This window comes from Heptranchias perlo, chromosome 9 (assembly GCF_035084215.1).
Source record: "Heptranchias perlo isolate sHepPer1 chromosome 9, sHepPer1.hap1, whole genome shotgun sequence".
Classification (NCBI taxonomy): domain Eukaryota; kingdom Metazoa; phylum Chordata; class Chondrichthyes; order Hexanchiformes; family Hexanchidae; genus Heptranchias; species Heptranchias perlo.
The window spans coordinates 64,972,375-64,987,908 of record NC_090333.1 but is presented as its reverse complement, the minus strand read 5'-3'; the positions used below and the strand labels follow the sequence as shown (position 1 = coordinate 64,987,908).

Here is a 15,534-nt window from a genome sequence, read left to right as displayed (position 1 = left end):
GCAGCTCAAATATTTGGGTCCTCAGTTGAGTGGATTAGCAATGTTAACAGGTCATGGTCAAAGAAATGCTATTTATATGACTATGTAAAATCTATTCAGATAAACTAAAACCAAAATAAAATAATCATGTTCAATTTTTTACTAGAAATTTGCAACTCAAAGTGCTGCGGTATTCAATAGTTTGTTTACAGTGCAGGCAGATAATTTATTTGACTCTCATTGTGTAAAAGCTGCAAGAATCTTTTTAGTTATGCTTGACATGTCAAGCATCTCTAATCTAAGGTAATTTGCATTCATAATTGTATTTAATGCACAAATTGACAAGAGCTGATCTTAGTGTTTTTTTTGATGAAGCATGCACTTAATGAAATGTATAGAAAGGTTTAATGAATCCCTCAAAAACAGGTTTTTGACAGGGTTTAGCCAAGCATGTCAGTTTTATAGAAAAATTGCTTTGTCATTATTATATCTCGTAGTGAATGAGATAAAATTGCTTTTGCATTTGGTGATGTTATATCTGCTGCTATTTTTATTGCTTTTTTGTCCAGGTAAAATTTTAAGGTTGGCTTTTTGCATTGCCTGTTGTTGCTGTTGTTTAACAAAATAATGTCCAACACTTGCTGCAGAAGAAATCTTGCATTAATATTTTAACATCAGCTAAAATTTTGGGCACATTAATTCTTGTCCCTGATGTAGAATAACTAATTATGTAGAGGCTCAATTCATTGTAACAAACTAATTCTGCTGATTTAAGAAATTGAAAACAGTTTAGTCTGTTCTACCTTCAGGAGTAGCCCTTTGATTGCAGTGACACTTAAGACAACACCCCCTTTTATATACTGCTATATTTGAAACCCTTACAATGAGTTGAAGGAAAAGGGCTTTGCATTGGTTCTGTAACACTGTGGAGTGACAAATGAAGAGTGCTTTAGTAAGAGAGCTACTGAATTTTGAAAAAAGTGGCATCAAATACGCACACATTGATTAGAAAGACTTCATGCTTAAAATGATTTACAAAGTTTACAAGCAGGGAGATCATTTGAAAATGTTTGACATGAGCGAAGAGCCGTTTTGGACAAAAGAAAAAGTAGCCAACTTGAATCCAGTAGACAGGTAAAATCCCTGAATACATCATATTCTTTTTCTGCTCGTGAAGTTGAACAGTGACTGTGTTGGGAATGGAACGTTCTTTCTACTTCATGTCTGCTTCAAGCACTCCCAGATCCTGTATACCAAAGCCAGGTGCACATTAAACCTTTCTCTACACTGTCCCAATGATGTACCTTAGCATCAGCCTCAAAAGAACATGTCCTGCCGCATGCTTTTGTGAGTGAAATTGATGTTGAATTGTACACATTTTTGTGGCCCTGGTCCACTAGTTAAGACGGTTCACAATCCATTCACATATGATCCTTAAAGTCAGTAGATAGAGGACTTTTTTTCATTCTGTTGGTACGGCCTGATTCGAATGTAAGTCACTCTTCCCTCTCCCTTTAGTGAAACATAATTCATAATCCTTTCACTCCTCCATTTATTTTGTGCTGAGGATTTTTGGAGTAGCTCCAAATACTCCACCATACAGACTGAAGGATTGCAGTGGGGCAAGTAACTTCTCTATGGATAAGGTGGAAAACGTGGCAGGGGCTATAAAATACCTGGGTGCCACATTGGGTTAGCCTTAAGTTTCAAATTAATTCCCCTGTATTGGGAGGTAGCTTTTTTTTTGCTGAATATTAAAAGCCAACACCAAAGGAAAATGCAGAAACGCTTACTATGAGAATTTGTTGAGAAAAGGAAAAAAACTAACCATTTGCATGTTTGTACCGTTGAGTACCATATTGCATTCTATGCTTCAGTCTCTGTTTTTCAAATTCAGACCAAATGGTTTCAGCAAAGCCTATTTTAAATGCAAAACCATTTTTTAAGGATGGAAAGTTGACTTATTGCCAATAGATTCTGGTCGGAAGCAAGTTTTTCTCATGATGCAAGCAATAATCTTCATGCGAGATGTAAGCCATTCAAGTGGAAAGTTTGTTTTGTTTTCAGTAATATCCGCGTTTCAAAAATTGCAACGGTAGGAGCAGTGCTGTCATCGCTTATGATTTTCAAAGTATAAAATATATGGGATATGTGTAGAAATGACAATGCAACGTAATATTTTCTGGCAGAAGGGTTGTTGACAATACCAGGTAGAAACATAGACTCATAGAAAATAGGAGCAACAGTAGGCCATTCGGCCCTTTGGGCCTGCTCCGCCATTCAAAATGATCATGGCTGATCATCTAACTCAGTACCCTTTTCCCTTTTTTTTATAGAAACATAGAAAATAGGAGCAAGAGTAGGAGAAAATAGGAGCAAGAGATATTAATCTTCAGTGCACAACTGGCTTGAAAAGTCTGCAATTTTGATTTTTGCAGGTTGAAGTATGCTCACAGTATAAATCATTAAATACTGAGCATTTTTATGTAGTGGAAGGGGCACTAATTTCAATAAATAATTGCACTTGACAATTAATAAATTTGCAGAATGTGAATTGTGTTCAGTCAAGGTAGAAATAGTAACTTTTTTTTGTAGACTTTGAGGGGGTGAAATTGGTCTTTGGTGGTAGTGCAAAACGGGCAGGAGCAAATCGGCAGCCTGTTTTACGTGCCGCTACATTTCTTTTCAATGGATGACCTTTATCGCCAGTTTTGCACTCCCACCCAAGACCAATTTCACCCCCAATTATCACAGGCCTTTGACTAATGCATAAGCGCATTAAATCTATATGCAGATGCTGCACGATGAAGTGCTGTCATGGGATCCTTTATAAAAACAAAAAAAGACCATTATCTTCTATCTTATTTTGAATATTAGAAAAGGTTGCAAAACAAGTTAGTCTGGATGGTTTACTACAGGTCAGTGGAAGCAAATTTGCATTATTGTTTGTAGTCCTGATGGAGAAAGACGGCTATGGTGGTGGAATGTTTTTAGCAAAATTTTATTGAAGTATGCCCAGTTCTCCTCTACTTTCAACATTAGGCAATAATACAGTATGAGATCTAGTGTTAGCCTTTTTATAGTTACATTGTTCAGCCCCATTTCAAGACCACCAATTTTTGATCCATCTTAAAATAACTCCATCTGACAGCAAGATTGAAATTACCCCTATTCTTCACAATTTTCTCAGACTCACGCCATCCGGTGTGGCTTCTCCTAGGACTATACATAAATAATTTTAAACAAAACCTGGTCTGGCTGAAAGATGCACCAGAGAGATCGGTCAATGGATATAGCAGCAGGGAAAGCTGGGATTATTCAGCTAAATGTTGAATCATCTCCAGTCTGCCTAGTAGTGAATGAAGGCCTACATAGAAAAGCAGCGTAGGAGGGTAATTGTGAAATTCTGAAATAACCATTTCCTGTAGGCACATTTTTAAAAAAAAAGTAAATTCCAGGCTACAAACAGCTATTATATTTTTCACAAATCGGAGTGAATTTCAGATATACTTCAGTGTAAGAATTCACATGATGTGGAGATGCTGGTGATGGACTGGGGTGGACAAATGTAAGGAGTCTTACAACACCAGGTTATAGTCCAACAGTTTTATTTGAAATCACAAGCTTTCGGAGCCTCCGAAAGCTTGTGATTTCAAATAAAACTGTTGGACTATAACCTGGTGTTGTAAGACTCCTTACATAAGAATTCACAGTGCAAGACAGATTTGTATTGCAAACTGGAATGTAGGCATTTGGATTTGGGAATAGTTTTGCATTCTTTTTCACCTTTGCCTATTAGTAGAAACACACAAGGTGAAAGTTTTTGTTCCAGTCCATAATCATACCTTTGGACCATTTTAGCACTGTTGACAATTTTACAGCTATAAATGCACTTGTGTGCAACACTGCAACCTTCTTGCAGGGGTTTAATGCCACTTCTACTTGGCTTTCAGAATTGTTCAAAATTCCTTCATTGAGCACAGCAAAGTTAACTGTTTAAATTTACATATACTGTGTTAATAGTTACAGCATGTAAACAGTAAAACTATTAGCTCATCACATATTGATTAGACTCACTGCTCCTCTACATGGGCAACTTGAGTGCTAAGTAAGATAATTATAAAGAGGGTATTGTAACTCTAGTGGAGTGTTGTCAAATTATTTAAAAAAAAATATGCCACATCTATCCTTTCAGCCAAATGTTTTTCTTTTAATGTGCAATACAGTGGTAAACGGGTTGAACTAATTCTGGGTGGTGAAGGGCAATTCTTATGAATATTTAACTTGTTCTGTGACCCTGAGTGGCTGTATGCGCATGATATGAGGATGCATGTAAAAGGACGGCTAATAGTTTTATTATGTCCCTTCGTTCATTACCTATTGTAAGGTGAAGCAGCTTATTTTGCTATACCTATATTTTTACTTGTCTGCACTATATTTCACAGCCTCATCTTCAAATGCATTTTTATGATTGTTTCTTACTGTGCAATCCGTTAAGCATAGTATTGAAGAATGGCCTCTTGTGGTTTTAGATAGCACTGATGCTATTTTAATTACATTAGATATAATTTGTCAGAAGTTTTTAAAAGGCTTGTCTGTTAGACAAACATTGACTTATTTTAATGGTGCAACATTATTAATGGGATGGTTTCAGAATTACCTATAATTATTAAATGTCATCTCTGAACCGTAAATGTAGAAATTAAAGCCAGAAAATGGCAGTTTGTATTTGGCTATAATTAGTTGAGTTATCCTCAATTAGTATCGTGAAACAAGAGGGTAAAGGCACTCCAACATGGGCTAAAAAGTATATAGTTGTAATATAAATTAAGTGAGAACTGAAGTAACTACTGGTCCAAATGTTGCACATGTGAGCAGTCTTAATGGCGAAGGCTAAAAGGGTAACCTGACATTTCAAGAAAATCTCTTATTTAATTTGAGAATGCATGAATGAACAGCACTGCTGCTGGAAATTGAAGTTCTTATTTTGTTTTAAAGTGGCTTATTTCAATTGTCTTTAATTTTGCTTTGTTTGTGGAGACAAAGGAGCCCTGAATTGATGATGTAATGGTATAATTCATAACATTGCAACTTTTGTCAAGAAAAATATCTGTTTTCAAACACTGTCTTTCTCATGAAGACAGTGGTCTTTTGTGTTACACAAAGTCAATTTTGTAATCTAAAGGTCAGCATTTTCTAGGTTCTGTGATGGGACAACAATAGTCAGTATTTTTTTCAATGGTTCCACTATTATTCACTGGTTATTGTAGGTAGGTTTTCCAATCAGTCCCAGCAAAGTTGAAGATTCAGTCTTGAACTTGTAATGGGTGACTACTTGTCTGTAAAGTCCTTGTCAAAGATGCTCATTATTTCATCCTTCAGTTTTAACACAAAGGAGTCCTTTGTAAGATCAAATGACTTCATTCTAATAATTTTGACTTTTGTCTTCAGGGACTAGTTCCAGAAAACTTGGAGAATTCAGTGTATCAGAAGTTTATAATGAAGTGCTTCTTGTTAGGTAATTTCTTTAATGCAATCTATAATACAATATATAGAGATCAAATAATAAAATGATCACTCCAAAGACTTACTTTACTGTGGTAATGACTAAGGCAAATATGTTAAATGCATCTCATCGTAAAAGAGCATAAACATTGCCATCTACTTCCTACATCATTCAGCAAACACTAGATGGGTGCCATATTCTGATCTGATAAACTGAAGTTCTTCCAGCTGCTCATGGTATAGTATCTCTTGTTGATTAGTAAATTGCTCACTTTTTATTGTGGCTTAAATATGCATGCATCTATCTATCTATCTTCTGTGGTGTTGCACATGGGAAGTGTTGTCTTCAGGTCAAGCAGGGTTAGAGGATGGCAAATAATTGAACCAAGCATTGCAGATGTAATTCAGTCCCAATTTTAAAGTCATACATTCTACTTGTATTTTTATATTTCTGTTATAATTCTTATGTCCACTTATGCAATGAAAACTGCTTATGTAAACGTGTTATGCTGTAATTAAACCTCTTTCTATCTTTCTCTGCATCTCTCGCTCCACCCCCTTCCCTCGCTCCAACTCCTTCTCTCATCTCTTAACTTAATACATTTTTCTGAAGTTGATCGAACACAAAAGCTACAAAAGATGTGTCATTAGTAGTCATATTTTCTCTGTCACAGACACACTGACACAAGCTCTTTTTTTAAAAAAAAGTTTTGAAATTTGTCCTTTTTGTTCAAAAATATTAAGAAAAACAACTGAGCAGACAGTTGAAGCTGAAGAAAAATATTGCAACATCGTACCTGATCGAACAATACATCTTAGGAAATTATACATACCGTAAATACTCAGACTGCACAATCCCAATTCAGCTCAGTCAGTGGTCTCAGCAAAAATATCAAGCCCAAGCCCAGGCTTTTGGGAGAGGCTAAAGCCTTCATGTAAAAGTTTTAATGAAAAGACGATTCAGTGGCTAAATTAATCATGTTATTATGAAATATGTAATTTTAAAATTTTGTTTAAACCCTTATTTTAGACATTAGAAATTTTAGTTACTGCAGAAAGAAGTGGCTGAAAGAAATTTTCAGAAGCATTTTGAGAGATTTTGTACAAGCTGGGTCCCAGGATCCAATATCCAAATGAGTAGTTTACATAGATAAAACTCATAATAAATATGGATATAAGAATTTATAATGGCAGAAGTGTGACAAAATCATGACAATAGGAAGTCAAGTGATGAAGATGGAAAGTATGCACAGATTGTTTTTGTTTTTTAAAAAAAAATTCATATACATGTAAATTATTTCAGAGATTTGGTACTAAAGCAGTGTTTTTATATATGTTTTTACATTTATATATTCTTCGTGAACACCTTTTTCTTCAAACCGACAAGTCAAAGTCTATTCTAACTTGTACAAAGAAATGTAAACATGGTGAGGAAAATATTGCAACAAACTAATTGTCATTTTAATGAGATTTTTTTTCAGGAATGACTTAAGTACATAGGAAGATAAATAAATAACCATGAAGTCCAAATTTTAGCAGCCTTTTATTATTGCACATTGGCTCGCTGGTATGAGTTCAAGAAATGCCAACACATTGGTAAACATCGGGATAGAGTTTCCGCATTGGGCGCAAGTTGCGCTGGTTAGGTTACAGTTCGACTTTCCGCTAAAGTGCATTTGCATAATCACAGAAAATCTTCGATAAACCACCGCGATCCGTTTTTTTTATTTTGCAATAAAAAAATATTCATTAATGTATTTAAGATTTGTTTAAGAGTGTTAACCTGGCACAGTTTTATTAATACAGCTGAAAATACGCACTTTTACCAAGTGTCCAGTCCTCTAACTGTGAGTAACCTGATTTTAAATCACCGAAAATGACTTGGAAAAAACTATACGGAATCATTTACTACTTTCATTGGTTACACTTAGTTAATTAAATATTTTTTAATTAGTTAAAACGTGCCTACTAGTGCCTGTGCGTCAAAGAAAACTAGCTTAATTTGAAGACCCTCCTTGAACGGGCGCAATCAGCGGAAACTCTCCATCCGCGTTATTTCAATTGGGGACGTGGCCAGTTTTGTGGGCAGGGCTGGCTTCAGCGCAATGATTTTTGATCCAGCACAGAAGATCGCGGAAACTCAAATTACGCTGGACGTAATTTACGCCCAGCGCAAATAGAAATTCCTCAATCTTTTGCGCTGGTTTGGCCGGATTGCGCTGATAAAACCAGCGCATTTGAGTGGAAACTCTACCCCCAGGTTTTTTTCATCACCTGAGTTTTCTTTCATCTGTTGCAGAATAGGCTATCATGTCAGTTTTGAGATTTCTTTTATAAATAAAAACCAGTACACAAAATAACATTCTGCTTGATATCATTATGTATACTTTGTAACTTCAATTTTATTCCCATCTCACTTGAGTTCTATTGGATATGTCATTTTTATTTAAATAAATGATTAGTATATAAATATAATTTTCACATTTGTTTTTGTTAATTACAATACTTTAACCATTACTTTACATTTTGCAAATTTTTGTGGGAACCTCTTAATTTTTGGATTTAATTTATCTTTTAGTTTAAAAAATACACTTTAGGAAACACTTACACTGTCTTAAATGGAAACATTAGCTGTAATTTTAATGACACCCCTTTGTGTCAATGTGTTCATCTATTAAAAAAAATTACTGTGAACCAGCAATATAAAATATGGCTGTTCAGTTATTAAGATGGGAGCATTGCTTTTTTTTTCCAGAAAGGAAATTACCATGTTGCCTACTGTATGCATTTATTCATGAAGAAATATTGCAGGGTACTGAAAGTAGAGAAATGATTACATGACATGCTTTTGTGACAGATGCAACCATTAGCTCAATGGAATGAACACTCCCTGGTATTTTTGTGGACGAGATGCGTTATTGAGCTTAGATTTTGGAGATGGATATAGAGTTAAAAACACAAACATGCAGTCTTTGTTCTTGATGGAAAACTCTTATTCTCTGTAATTCCTTTTCTTTAGTTAATTTTAATTAACAGTTGATATAATGACACAGAAAATAAATGATGCAGAATGTAAGGTCAAACAGGATAATTACAGAGAGGACAATTAACAGGAAAGACATGTCTGCACCTGTTTGAAGACTATAGTAAAAGCTATTCCAAGCTCTTACAGTGTAACCATACACTTTGAATTTTGATTGGGTACATCTGTAATTTAGCAATCTTTTCTGGTATGGTTTGGCTGCAGTTTTTGAAATTGTTATATTCCATTCTGCGCAATTCCATTCTGTACTTTATTTGTAAACAACTATGGCCATAGTTCTAACCTATTTTTCTATAATAAATATTTGCAGAGTATCTATTATTGGCAAGTTACACAGATAATAGTAGTGGAAAATTATGCAGTACATATTTTATGACAGGACTGCAGCAGGAGAATGAATGTTGTCAGTTTTTATTATGAATAGTTTTAACAAGGAGGTTGTCAATTCTGAGAAGACTACAACCCTTAAAACTTCTCTCTTCCCCCTGACATTGCTAATGAAATTCAGATTTCTTAATCAACTCTGTTATTTCACTAAATTCTGTACTGTGTATTTAAATTTTATTGCAGTGGCAATTTTTGATAAGTCGCTGACTGCAGTCAAGGTCAGCCATGGTGTAAGATGTTCAATGTTCTTTGGAGTCTTTAATGAATCTAGGATCCTGGGATGATGATTAAGATTGCTGCACATTTGACCAAATTATTATTTTAGCTTTAATTGTAAAGAAGTACCACCTGCCAAATGTAGGGTTTGGATTGAAGCATAATTCTTCTGGCTCCTCACACAGAATGGTGTGGCCTTTCAAGGACTGCTTTGATAAGCAGATTTTAAAGTTATTTTTGATTATGCCAATATAGCAGATCTTTTCACAAAGTGCAACACTAGCAGAACTACACATGACACATTCAATTAATTTTAATATGTTTGCATCGAGATGCTTCGTCTGTAGCAGAAAAGTGCACAATTCAAAGAGGCTGTTTTCAACTTGGCTGTATCCACCTTGAAGTGGAACTATTTTTATAATATTCTTTATCCATAAAATATGGCAGCAAGAAAACTTATTTTGTAGGGAATTTTATTTTGACATTTTAGGGTTAGACTTTATGGGGTGGGGTGGGGAGATGGTGGAATGGGACAGTGAACAGCAAATGTACTCATTTAATGTTGGAAATGCCTGTATGACATTCCCCTACCACCCCCTGTCTGAGTTAGAAATTTTACTTGTGCATTGGGGATGTCCTGCTGCGGAGAACTGTGTGTGTATGTGTGTGATGTATCGTGAGAATTTTCATCCTGCTCCTGTGCTTTATAACAACTCAACCTGCTCCTGTGGAACTACAGTACATAGTGCGCACTTTCATAACCAGGCTGAAAACATAAGGTGTTAGCACAGGGAAAAAACATTAGAAATGCAAGTTGTATTATTCAAGTTTTGTAAAGTATAAGGCATTAAATATTTAAAAAAATAACGGGCCAGAATTTTCTGTCAAAATAACGGTGAGGCTAATGGCGCTCACTGTTATTTATGCATAAATGCTACAGGAAATTGCTGGAAAGGGGAAAAGGGAATGGAGTTTTTAGTGTGTATAGGACTCCTTTCTTACCCAGTATGTAAGAAGCCCAACCAGAGAGAAATCACTGCTGGATCTAGTAATTGGAAATGAACCGGAGCAGATAAGACCAGAATTAAGCGTTGGGGGACATCTAGGCAATAGCGATCATAACATAAGGTTTAAAATAATGTTTGAGAAAGACATAAGTAAGATAAAAACTGAAGTAGTAGATTGGAAGAAAGCTAATTTTGAGGGGACGAAAATGGAACTAGAATGTAAACTGGGGAAAAAAAATGTTGCCAGACAGAGACAGAACAGCAATGGGAAATATTTAAAATCATGATCAATAGAGCTCTTTTTTTCAAAAAAAACAAGAACAAACTAGTCAATAATGAAACAACATGGATGAATAGATATGGGTAAAATTGAAACTAAAGAAAAAGGCACATTCTAAGTACATAGACAATAAAGTAGAGGATGACAAAAGGGAATATGAAGAGGTTAGGAAAGAATAAAAAAATAGGAAAGCAAAGAGGAAATATGAAATTAAATTATCAAGGAATATAAAAAGAAATAGTGAAGCATTCTACAGACACATAAATAAATAATAGGGATGGGGCACTAAGAGATGCAAACGGTAAGCTCTCAGGTTATGACATTGAAATGGCAGAAATATTGAATAGCTACTTTGCCTCGGTATTTACCAGGGAGACTAACAAAGTGGACGTGACCTCAGAGGGAGAGAACAAAAAAGATATAAAGACATTTAAGATAGAAAGGGGGAGATAATTGATAAACTAATCAAACTTAGAGAATAAAACCCTTGATCTGGATGGATTTCATCCGTGCATATTAAAAGAAGTTACGAAAGAGATAGCAGAGGCACGATTACGTGTGTGTATATATATGTGTGTATATATATATTCATTAGAATAAGGAATAGTGCCAGAGGACTGGCAGACAGCTATTATGATTTCTATATTTAAAAAGGGAGATAGAACAAGTTCAGGGAACCATAGACCAGTTAGCTTAACATCAGTGGTAGGAATTTTTACTCTATGATTAAATTGAAAAACATCTAGAAACTGAAAACATACTAAAGAATAGCATGGATTTCAAAAAGGAAAGTCATGCTTGACCAACTTTATTGAATTCTTTGAAGATAAGGGTAATGTAGAAGATGTAATGTATTGGGATTTTCAAAACGCCTTCGATAAGGTACCACATAGTAGACACGCGACTAAGGTCAGAGCATGTGGACTCGGGACAGGTATGGATAGCGAGCTGGCCACAAAACAGAAAACAGTAGGGGTTAAGGGTAGCTACTCAGACTGGCAAAAGGTGGGAAGTGGTGTTCAACAAGGATCAGTGCTGGGTCCATTGATGTTCATAATTTACATAACTGATTTGGGCTCAGGAATCGGAAGTGCAATTTCAAAATTTGTGGACAACACCAAATTGAGGGGTGTAGTTAACAAAAAGGACGAATGCAACAAAATACAAGAAAACATTAATAAACTTGCAGAGTGGGTGTGTAATTGGCAAATCAGTATCAATAAATAAGTTTGAGGTGATGCCTTTTTGGTAAGGAGAGTAAAGAGGCCACATACTGCTTGGATAATAGTCTAAATGGGGTAGAGGAGCAAAGGGATCTGGGGGCACACATTCACAAATCACTAAAAGGAGCGACAGAGCTTAATAAGGCCATTTTTTAAAAAAAGAAAAGCATACCAAGCACTGGGGTTCATTTCTAGAGGGATAGAATTGAAAAAAAGAAATTATATTAAACTTGTATAGTATCTGGCTTAGAACACATTGAGTACTGTGCCCAGTTCTGGTCTCCATATTATTAAAAAGGAAATGGAGGCATTGGATAAAGTGCAAAAAGATTCACAAGGGTAATACCAGAATTGAGAGGATATACTTATCAGGAAAAGTTGAACAGGCTGGTCTCTTTTCTGTAGAAAAGAGAAGGCGGAGGGGTGACCTGATAGAGGTTGTTAAGATTATGAAAGGGTTTGATGTAGAGAAAATGTTTCCATTTGCGGGGTAGTCCAAAACTAGAGGTCATAAATATAAGATACAGGTTTCAGTAGCATAGTGGATATGTTACTAGACTAGTAATCCAGAGGCCTGGACTAATAATCTGGAGTTCAAATCCTGCTAAGGCAGCTGGGGAATTTAAATTCAGTTAATTAAAATAAAATCTGGAATAAAAAGCTAGTATCAGTAATGGTGACCATGAAACTACCGGATTGTGGTAAAAACCCATTTGGTTCAGTAATGTCCTTTAGGGAAGGAAACCTGCCGTCCTTACCCAGTCTGGCCTATATGTGACTCCAGACCCACAGCAATGTGGTTGATTCTTAACTGCCCTCTGAAATGGCCGAGCAAGCCACTCAGTTGTACAATCCAGCTTCAAAAAGACATAAGAATGAAACTGGATGGACCACCCAGCATCAGACCACTAGGCACCGGACACGGCAAAGGCAAACCAAGCCCATTCGACCATGCAAAGTCCTCCTCACTAACATCTGGGGACTTGTGCCAAAATTGGGAGAGCTGTCCCACTGACTAGTCAAGCCTGACACAGCCATACTCTCAGAATCATGCCTTTCAGCCAATGTCCCAGACTCCTCCATTGCCATCGCTGGGTATGTCCTGTCCCACCGGCAGGATGGACCCACCAGAGGTGGCGGCACAATGGTATACATCAAGTGGGTGTGGCCCTGGGAGTCCTCAACATTGACTTTGGATGCCATGAAGTCTCATGGCATCAGGTCAAACATGGGCAAGGAAACCTCCTGCTGATTACCACCTACCGCCCTCCCTCAGCTGATGAATCAGTACTCCTCCGTGTTGAGCACCACTTGGAGGAAGCACTGAGGGTAGCAAGGGCACAGAACGTACTCTGGGTAGGGGACTTCAATGTCCATCACCAAGAGTGGCTTGGTAGTACCACTACTGACCAAGCTGGCTGAGACCTGAAGGACATGACTGCCAGACTGCCTGTGCCTGTCGTAGGTGGCAAGAGAACAAACATGAGGGGAAAAACCTGCTTGACCTTGTCCTCACCAATCTACCTGTCGCAGATGCATCTGTCCATGACTATTGGTAGGAGTGACCACCGAACATTCCTTGTGGGGACGAAGTTCCGTCTTCACACTGAGGACACCATCCATCGTGATGTGTGGCACTACAGTCATGCTAAATGGGATAGATTCAGAACAGATCTAGCAGCTCAAAAGTGGACATCCATGAGGTGCTGTGGGCCATCAGCAACAGCAGAATTGTATTCCAGCACAATCTGTAACCTCATGGCCTGGCATATCCCTCACTCTACCATTACCATCAAACCAGGGGATCAACCCTGGTACAATGAGGAGTGTAGAAGAGCATGCCAGGAGCAGCACCAGATGTACCTAAAAATGAAGTGCCAACCAGGTGAAGCTACAACACAGGGCTATATGCATGTGAAACAGCAGTAGCAGCATGCTATAGACAGAGCTAAGCAATCCCACAACCAACGGATCAGATCAAAGCTTTGCAGTTCTGCCACATCCAATCGTGAATGGTGGTGGACAAATAAACAACTAACGGGAGAAGGAGGCTCCGTGCACATCTCCATCCTCAATGACTGCAGAGTCCAGCACATGAGTGCAAACGACAAGGCTGAAGTGTTTGCAACCATCCTCAGCCAGAAGTGCCGAGTGGATAAACCTTCTCTGCCTCTTGCCAAGATCCCCACCATCACAGAAGCCAGTCTTCAGCCAATTCGATTCACTCCACGTGATAACAAGAAATGGCTGAGGGCACAGGATGCAGCAAAGGCTATGGGCCCTGACAACATCCCGGCTGTAGTGCTGAAGGTTTGTGCTCCAGAATTAGCCACGCCTGTAGCCAAGCTATTCCAGTACAGCTACAACACTGGCATCTACAGGTGAGGTGCCTGAAGATTGGAGGGTAGCAAATGTTGTGCCTTTGTTTAAGAAGGGCGGCAGGGAAAAGCCTGGGAACTACAGACCAGTGAGCCTGACATCTGTAGTGGGTAAGTTGTTAGAGGGTATTCTGAGGGACAGGATCTACAGGCATTTGGAGAGGCAGGGACTAATTAGGAACAGTCAGCATGGTTTTGTGAGAGGAAAATCATGTCTCACGAATTTGATTGAGTTTTTTGAAGGGGTAACCAAGAAGATAGATGAGGGCTGTGCAGTAGACGTGGTCTACATGGACTTCAGCAAAGCCTTTGACAAGGTACCGCATGGTAGGTTGTTACATAAGGTTAAATCTCATGGGATCCAAGGTGGGGTAGCCAATTGGATACAAAATTGGCTTGACGACAGAAGACAGAGGGTGGTTGTAGATGGTTGTTTTTCAAACTGGATGCCTGTGTCCAGCGGTGTGCCTCAGGGATCGGTGCTGGGTCCGCTGTTATTTGTTATTTATATTAAATGATTTGGATGAGAATTTAGGAGGCATGGTTAGTAAGTTTGCAGATGACACCAAGATTGGTGGCATTGTGGACAGTGAAGAAGGTTATCTAGGATTGCAACGGGATCTTGATAAATTGGGCCAGTGGGCCGATGAATGGCAGATGGAGTTTAATTTAGATAAATGTGAGGTGATGCATTTTGGTAGATCGAATCGGGCCAGGACCTACTCCGTTAATGGTAGGGCGTTGGGGAGAGTTATAGAACAAAGAGATCTGGGAGTACAGATTCATAGCTCCTTGAAAGTGGAGTCACAGGTGGATAGGGTGGTGAAGAAGGCATTCAGCATGCTTGGTTTCATTGGTCAGAACATTGAATGCAGGAGTTGGGATGTCTTGTTGAAGTTGTACAGGGCATTGGTGAGGCCACACTTGGAGTACTGTGTACAGTTCTGGTCACCCTATTATAGAAAGGATATTATTAAACTAGAAAGAGTGCAGAAAAGATTTACTAGGATGCTACAGGGACTTGATGGTTTGACTTACAGGGAGAGGTTAGACAGACTGGGACTTTTTTCCCTGGAGAGTAGGAGGTTAAGGGGTGATCTTATAGAAGTCTATAAAATAATGAGGGGCATAGATAAGGTCGATAGTCAAAATCTTTTCCCAAAGGTAGGGGAGTCTATAACGAGGGGGCACAGATTTAAGGTGAGAGGGGAGAGATACAAAAGGATCCAGAGGGGCAATTTTTTCACTCAAAGGGTGGTGAGTGTTTGGAACCAGCTGCCAGAGGCAGTAGTAGAGGCGGGTACAATTTTGTCTTTTAAAAAGCATTTGGACAGTTACATGGGGAAGATGGGTATCGAGAGATATGGGCCAAGTGCAGGCAATTGGGACTAGCTTAGTGGTATAAACTGGGCGACATGGACATGTTGGGCCGAAGGGCCTGTTTCCATGTTGTAACTTCTATGATTCTATGAAAGTGGAAAATTGCCCAGGTATGTCCTGGCCACAAAAAGCAAGA

The 15,534-nt window shown here is 38.0% G+C and overlaps 1 protein-coding gene across 1 annotated transcript in view; it reads left to right on the top strand.

Moving 5' to 3' along the window:
- Window positions 1-15,534, top strand: part of cdc73 (cell division cycle 73, Paf1/RNA polymerase II complex component, homolog (S. cerevisiae)) — a 323,327-nt gene that overhangs the window by 70,624 nt on the left and 237,169 nt on the right. The window lies entirely within an intron of this gene.